The sequence below is a fragment of the Scomber scombrus genome, chromosome 5 (genome assembly GCF_963691925.1).
Source record: "Scomber scombrus chromosome 5, fScoSco1.1, whole genome shotgun sequence".
Taxonomy (NCBI): Eukaryota; Metazoa; Chordata; class Actinopteri; order Scombriformes; family Scombridae; genus Scomber; species Scomber scombrus.
Window position 1 is genome coordinate 31,633,031 of NC_084974.1, and position 8,449 is coordinate 31,641,479.

Below are 8,449 nucleotides of genomic sequence, written 5' to 3' on the forward strand. Positions count from 1 at the left end.
AGCCCTTTTAATTTAGTAGTGGTGTATTAGGTTGCATTATATTGACTGGTGCTCCTTATATTTTGCCCCCCTTCATATATGCATTAGAGCTGGGCGATATGGACAAAATCAAATATCACGATATTTATAACCACGATATCAATATTGCGATAATATTTACATTATACATTTTTTTATAAATAATCATCAGTAAAGTAGATATAATGACAAAGTGGGTAAAAGGTAAATAACAGAACAGCTAGAACAGTCTGGTTAGTTCAGAAAGTTATATATTTGACTTTAATTCAGCCTTTAAAACCAGGAAAAGACGAATAATGACATATCGTGATATTGCGATATCCAAAATATAAGACGATATCTAGTCTCATATCACGATATCGATATAATATCAATATATCGTCCAGCCCTAATATATATATCACTATTTATCACTATATGCATTAAGGCTGGGCGATATGGACAAAATCAAATATCACGATATTTATAACCACGATATCGATATCGCGATAATATTGTACGGATGATTATTATTGTTGTGCTTTAACAGAATATTTACACTATGAGATTTTTTGATAAATAATCATCAGTAAAGTGGATATAATGACTAAGAAGGAGCAGCTAGAAGAGTTTTTATTGTAATTCAGCCTTTAAAACCAGGAAATGACGACTAATGAAATATCACGATATTACGATATCCAAAATCTAAGACGATATCTAGTCTCATATCACGATATCGATATAATATCAATATAACGCCCAGCCGTAATACATATATATATGTCTTAGGAACAATTTTCAATGTATCAGTATTTATCACTATATGCATTAAGGCTGGGCGATATGGACAGATTCAGATATCACGATATTTATAACCACGATATCGATATCACGATAATATTGTACGGATGATTATTATTGTTGTGCTTTAACAGAATATTTACACAATGAGATTTTTTGATAAATAATCATCAGTAAAGTGGATATAATGACTAAGAAGGAGCAGCTAGAAGAGTTTTTATTGTAATTCAGCCTTTAAAACCAGGAAAAGACGACTAATGACATATCGCGATATTACGATATATCTAAAATCTAAGACGATATCTAGTCTCATATCGCGATATCGATATAATATCAATATATCGCCCAGCCCTAATCCATGTCTTAGGAACACTTTTCAATTTATCACTATATGCATTAAGGCTGGGCGATATGGACAATATCAAATATCACGATATTTATAACCACGATATCGATATCACGATAATATTGTACTGATGATTATTATTGTTGTGCTTTAACAGAATATTTACACTATGAGATTTTTACGATAAATAATCATCAGTAAAGTGGATATAATGACTAAGTAGGAGCAGCTAGAAGAGTTTTTATTGTAATTCAGCTTTTAAAACCAGGAAATGACGATATTTATATTGATATTGTTGATATTGATAATGATATTGATTATTGCCCAGCCCTTTTAATTTAGTAGTGGTGTATTAGGTTGCATTATATTGACTGGTGCTCCTTATATTTTGCCCCCCTTCATATATGCATTAGAGCTGGGCGATATGGACAAAATCAAATATCACGATATTTATAACCACGATATCAATATTGCGATAATATTTACATTATACATTTTTTTATAAATAATCATCAGTAAAGTAGATATAATGACAAAGTGGGTAAAAGGTAAATAACAGAACAGCTAGAACAGTCTGGTTAGTTCAGAAAGTTATATATTTGACTTTAATTCAGCCTTTAAAACCAGGAAAAGACGAATAATGACATATCGTGATATTGCGATATCCAAAATATAAGACGATATCTAGTCTCATATCACGATATCGATATAATATCAATATATCGTCCAGCCCTAATATATATATCACTATTTATCACTATATGCATTAAGGCTGGGCGATATGGACAAAATCAAATATCACGATATTTATAACCACGATATCGATATCGCGATAATATTGTACGGATGATTATTATTGTTGTGCTTTAACAGAATATTTACACTATGAGATTTTTTGATAAATAATCATCAGTAAAGTGGATATAATGAATGTATGTTAATGGGGTGGACAAAATATTAGGAACACCATTCAATATAAAGCACCTTAATACACCATCACCCACTATGAGCTCAATAATAAACATTAAGTATATAGTTGTATTGGATTGAATTAGATTACACAGGTGTTCCTAATAAAGAGGCCGTTGAGTTTATGTGTTTAATTCTAATAGACAGAAAGTGTCTGTTTGCTCTCTGTTACTTTTTCATATCGGATGGATTTTTATCGTTTTTTGTGGCTACTTACGGTACAAGACGAGTCATCATCGGATCATTTTAGGTGGTCACAATAAAAAAAAATCACATCTAGAAAAAAAAAAGGACTTTAGTTTCTGAAACTGACATCATGTGACTGTTTCAACTTTACATTCGAGTATGAAACTGACAAAAAAACAACAAAAAATGCAGTTGTGACATTTGTGTATTTGCACCTTTAATGTGTTTCAACGCTGACTTTAAGAGCTGCAATCGATTTAGTAAAACACTGGAAACACTAAAAGCTTATTTTTGACCATCGAATCATCATTTTTTTGTCATGTGTAAAAAAAAAAAAAGCTCAAATATCCAGTTTCAGCTTCTCAGACGTGACGATTTCCAGCTTTTTCTTTTCTATCGTATGTGACAGTAACGAAGAGGCGTCACTGTGTCTCTGATTGATTGATCGATGATGATAATAATCAGCGGTTGCAGCCTTTAGTGGACAGTGTCATGGCTGTAAAGGAGGATTACTACTCAACCAGCAGTTTTCTCATTATTATGCTGTTTTATTGTCTAGTGATTCGACAAAGAAGCTAAAATATTTCTTCATTTCAGACGAGCATTCTCAGTGTTTTTGAGTTTTTTTTATCTCTATTGGTACGTTGTGTTCAGTAAATGGATCAATTGGAGGGTTTAGGTTGAATCATCTCATCAGTATTGGAAATGTTTGGGAGTCTAAAGTCGCCGTGATTGTTTGAGAATCTCAGGGATTAAAACATCTCAGTATTTACCCAATAATAATAATAATAATAATAATAATAATAATAAATCCTCTGTTCTTACCTTCACTGGCTGTATGTGTAAATGCATGATAGGTAGATGTTATTACGCTTTATTCCTGTAAACACTCGGAGAGAAACTGATGCTTGTTGTGTTGTGATTTTATAAAAACGTTTATATTAAATTTCTGTTTTATTCAAAGTTACATTTTTAATATAAACTTCTGACGGCTGTTAATTATTAACCTGAAGGGTCAACATATAAAATACATGTAGACACATTAAGAGGTGAAAGTAACTAAGTACAATTACTGTAGTACAGTTTGAGGTACTTGTACTTTACTGTAGTACAGTTTGAGGTACTTGTACTTTACTGTAGTACAGTTGGAGGTACTTGTACTTCACCGTAGTACAGTTTGAAGTACTTGTACTTTACTGTAGTACAGTTTGAGGTACTTGTACTTTACTGTAGTACAGTTTGAGGTACTTGTACTTTACTGTAGTACAGTTTGAGGTACTTGTACTTTACTGTAGTACAGCTTGAGGTACTTGTACTTTACTGTAGTATAGTTTGAGGTACTTGTACTTTACTGTAGTGCAGTTTGAGGTACTTGTACTTTACTATAGTATAGTTTGAGGTACTTTTACTTTACTGTAGTACAGTCTGAGGTACTTGTATTTTACTGTAGTACAGTTTGAGGTACTTGTACTTTACTGCAGTACAGTTTAAAGTACTTGTACTTTACTGTAGTACAGTTTGAGGTACTTGTACTTTACTGCAGTACAGTTTGAGGTACTTGTACTTTACTGCAGTACAGTTTGAGGTACTTGTACTTTACACAAGTACAGTTTGAGGTACTTGTACTTTACTGTAGTACAGTCTGAGGTACTTGTATTTTACTGTAGTACAGTTTGAGGTACTTGTACTTTACTGCAGTACAGTTTAAGGTACTTGTACTTTACTGTAGTACAGTTTGAGGTACTTGTACTTCACTGCAGTACAGTTTGAGGTACTTGTACTTTACTGTAGTACAGTTTGAGGTACTTGTACTTTACTGTAGTACAGTTTGAGGTACTTGTACTTTACTGCAGTACAGTTTAAGGTACTTGTACTTTACTGTAGTACAGTTTGAGGTACTTGTACTTTAATGTAGTACAGTTTGAGGTACTTGTACTTTACTGTAGTACAGCTTGAGGTACTTGTACTTTACTGTAGTACAGTTAGAGGTACTTGTACTTTACTGTAGTACAGTATGAGGTACTTGTACTTTACTGTAGTACAGTTTGAGGTACTTGTACTGTACTGCAGTACAGTTTGAGGTACTTGTACTTCACTGTAGTATAGTTTGAGGTACTTGTACTTCACTGCAGTACAGTTTGAGGTACTTGTACTTTACTGTAGTACAGTTTGAGGTACTTGTACTTCACTGCAGTACAGTTTGAGGTACTTGTACTTTACTGTAGTACAGTTTGAGGTACTTGTACTTTACTGTAGTACAGTTTGAGGTACTTGTACTTTACTGCAGTACAGTTTAAGGTACTTGTACTTTACTGTAGTACAGTTTGAGGTACTTGTACTTTAATGTAGTACAGTCTGAGGTACTTGTATTTTACTGTAGTACAGTTTGAGGTACTTGTACTTTACTGCAGTACAGTTTGAGGTACTTGTACTTTACTGTAGTACAGTTTGAGGTACTTGTACTTTAATGTAGTACAGTTTGAGGTACTTGTACTTTACTATAGTATAGTTTGAGGTACTTGTACTTTACTGTAGTACAGTTTGAAGTACTTTTACTTTACTGTAGTACAGTTTGAGGTACTTGTACTTTACTGCAGTACAGTTTGAGGTACTTGTACTTTACTGTAGTACAGTTTGAGGTACTTGTACTTTACTGTAGTACAGTTTGAGGTACTTGTACTTTACTGCAGTACAGTTTGAGGTACTTGTACTGCACTGTAGTACAGTTTGAGGTACTTGTACTGCACTGTAGTACAGTTTGAAGTACTTGTACTTTACTGTAGTACAGTTTGAGGTACTTGTACTTTACTGTAGTACAAATTGAGGTACTTGTACTTTACTGTAGTACAAATTGAGGTACTTGTACTTTACTGTAGTACAGTTTGAGGTACTTGTACTTTACTGTAGTACAGTTTGAGGTACTTGTACTTTACTGTAATACAGTTTGAGGTACTTGTACTTTACTGTAATACAGTTTGAGGTACTTGTACTTTACTGTAGTACAGTTTGAGGTACTTGTACTTTACTGTAGTATAGTTTGAGGTACTTGTACTTTACTGTAGTACAGTTAGAGGTACTTGTACTTTACTGTAGTACAGTTTGAGGTACTTGTACTTTACTGTAGTACAGTTTGAGGTATTTGTACTTTACTGTAGTACAGTTTGAGGTACTTGTACTTTACTGTAGTACAGTTTGAGGTACTTGTACTTTACTGTAGTACAGTTTGAGGTACTTGTACTTTACTGTAGTACAGTTTGAGGTACTTGTACTTTACTGTAGTACAGTTTGAGGTACTTGTACTTTACTGCAGTACAGTTTGAGGTACTTGTACTGCACTGTAGTACAGTTTGAGGTACTTGTACTGCACTGTAGTACAGTTTGAAGTACTTGTACTTTACTGTAGTACAGTTTGAGGTACTTGTACTTTACTGTAGTACAAATTGAGGTACTTGTACTTTACTGTAGTACAAATTGAGGTACTTGTACTTTACTGTAGTACAAATTGAGGTACTTGTACTTTACTGTAGTACAGTTTGAGGTACTTGTACTTTACTGTAGTACAGTTTGAGGTACTTGTACTTTACTGTAATACAGTTTGAGGTACTTGTACTTTACTGTAATACAGTTTGAGGTACTTGTACTTTACTGTAGTACAGTTTGAGGTACTTGTACTTTACTGTAGTATAGTTTGAGGTACTTGTACTTTACTGTAGTACAGTTAGAGGTACTTGTACTTTACTGTAGTACAGTTTGAGGTACTTGTACTTTACTGTAGTACAGTTTGAGGTATTTGTACTTTACTGTAGTACAGTTTGAGGTACTTGTACTTTACTGTAGTACAGTTTGAGGTACTTGTACTTTACTGTAGTATTTCCATGTGATGCTACTTTCTACATCTCAGAGGGAAATATTGTACGTTCTACTCCACTACATTTATTTGACAGCTTTAGTTACTTTTCAGATGCAGATTTGACACAATGGATAATATAATGTATATATATATATATATATATATATATATATATATATATATATATATAATATAACAAGCTTTATAAATACAACACATTGTTAAAGATGAAACCAGACAGCAGTGTGTAGTCGGCTCACATTTCAGATGTATATGAGTTGTTAACAGCTCCACCTAATAGTGAAAAGATACTAAACAAAACATTTAACTAATGGCGCTTTTCCACTACACAGTTCCAGCACGACTCGCCTCGACTCGGCTAATAAGTAAAATAAAGGAAGCTCCTGGAAAGCATGTGCTTAAAAAGAGACAATCTAGGCAAATATAAGAGAATGTGGCAGTAAGTAAGGGAATGTTAAAAAAGTCTTTATTGTTTTTAAAAAATCCAATATGTCTGGACCACTATACGTCTTCATCAGGGCTTTAAAACAGACAACACAGATGTGGCCTCATGTATATAGTAGCAACAGCCAATGGGAAGCAATCACATGACCCAGAGGATAACATAACAGGTGAAATAAATTGAAAATATTAAAAGAAAAAACACAAAAAATCATGACTAACAGAGAAAAAAACAATATATATTAAAAAAAATAATAGTTTAACCTTTGTGTCGTCCTCCCGGGTCAAATTGACCCCGTCTGTTTTGACTGTTCCTTCTTTCCTCCCTTCCTCCCTTCCTTCCTTCCTTCCTTCCTTCCTTCCTTCCATCTTTCTTTCCTTCCTTCCTTCCATCTTTCCTTCCTTCCATCTTTCTTTCCTTCCTTCCTTCCATCCTTCCTTCCATCTTTCCTTCCTTCCTTCCGTCTTTCTTGCCTTCCTTCCTGCCTGCCTTCCTTTCTTCCTTCCTTCCTTCCTTCCTTCCATCTTTCCTTCCTTCCTTCCATCTTTCCTTCCTTCCTTCCTGCTTTCCTTCCATCCTTCCATCCTTCCTTCCTTCCTTTCTTCCTTCCTTCCATCTTTCCTTCCTTCTTTCCATCTTTCTTTCCTTCCTTCCTTCCATCTTTCCTTCCTTCCTTCCTTCCGTCTTTCTTTCCTTCCTTCCGTCCTTCCATCTTTCCTTCCTTCCTTCCTTCCTTCCTTCCTTCCGTCTTTCTTTCCTTCCTTCCTTCCATCTTTCCTTCCTTCCTTCCTTCCTTCCGTCTTTCTTTCTTTCCTTCCTACCTTCCTTCCTGCCTTCCTTCCATCCTTCCTTCCTTCTATCCATCCTTCCATCCTTCCTTCCTTCCTTGACTCGAGGACAACAGGAGGGTTAAAAAAAACACGAAAACTAAATATTAAGTACAATGAACAATTTTACTTTGACTTCTTGCGATAATGGGCTACTACCAGTAGGTGGCAGCAGAGCAGATGGCTGCTTGACGTGCATTTTACGATTTTGTAGACAGAAAACACAATATGGGAATATTTAGACTCAAACCTCACAGTAGATCAAAGTAAAAGTGTGATGATGAAGAGTGATGGGAACATTTGTGGGATAAAACCTAAAAAGGGAAAAATCCCACTAATGTGAAAGTCCAGCTTGAAAGTTCTCACAGAGAAGCAGGAGCCAGCAAGCTTTACCTCAGTGTCAACATTATTTCATCCTTTACAGCTTCTACTAATCAAGACTTTCCTCCTAATACCTGAAAAATTAAAACTACTTTATCACTGGTTAAACTCACTCAAACTAAACTGAAATAAAAAAGCAAACTGAAAAACTAAATAAAAATAAAAACTAATGAAAATTTCAAATCTATAATAACCCTGCTACACAATAAGGTTTATTTTTACATAATTATCAAAATCATTGATCATTTCAAAGTATTAACCACATTTGAATGCAACTTTTAAAACATATAATAAAAAATGTGAAACGTGAACATGAACTAATTCATACACAAAATAAAAGTGCTTGAACCGTCCTTCAATCACAGAACAAACAAATAAATAGACCAATTAAAAAACACAAACCTTTTTTGTTCTTGTATAGCTGCTTGGATGTAGAAGTACTCTAGTACTTGTGTCTCTTGACTTAACCATAAATGCAGGTGTAAATATAACAACAATGCTTAATGCAAAACAACCCTGGGATAATAAGTGAAGGCAATGATACCAACTAAAACAAACAAGTATGGAAAGAAACACAAACTGTAAAGGGGACAAACGGTGTGTGGTCTCACTCACTTTGTCCCACCACC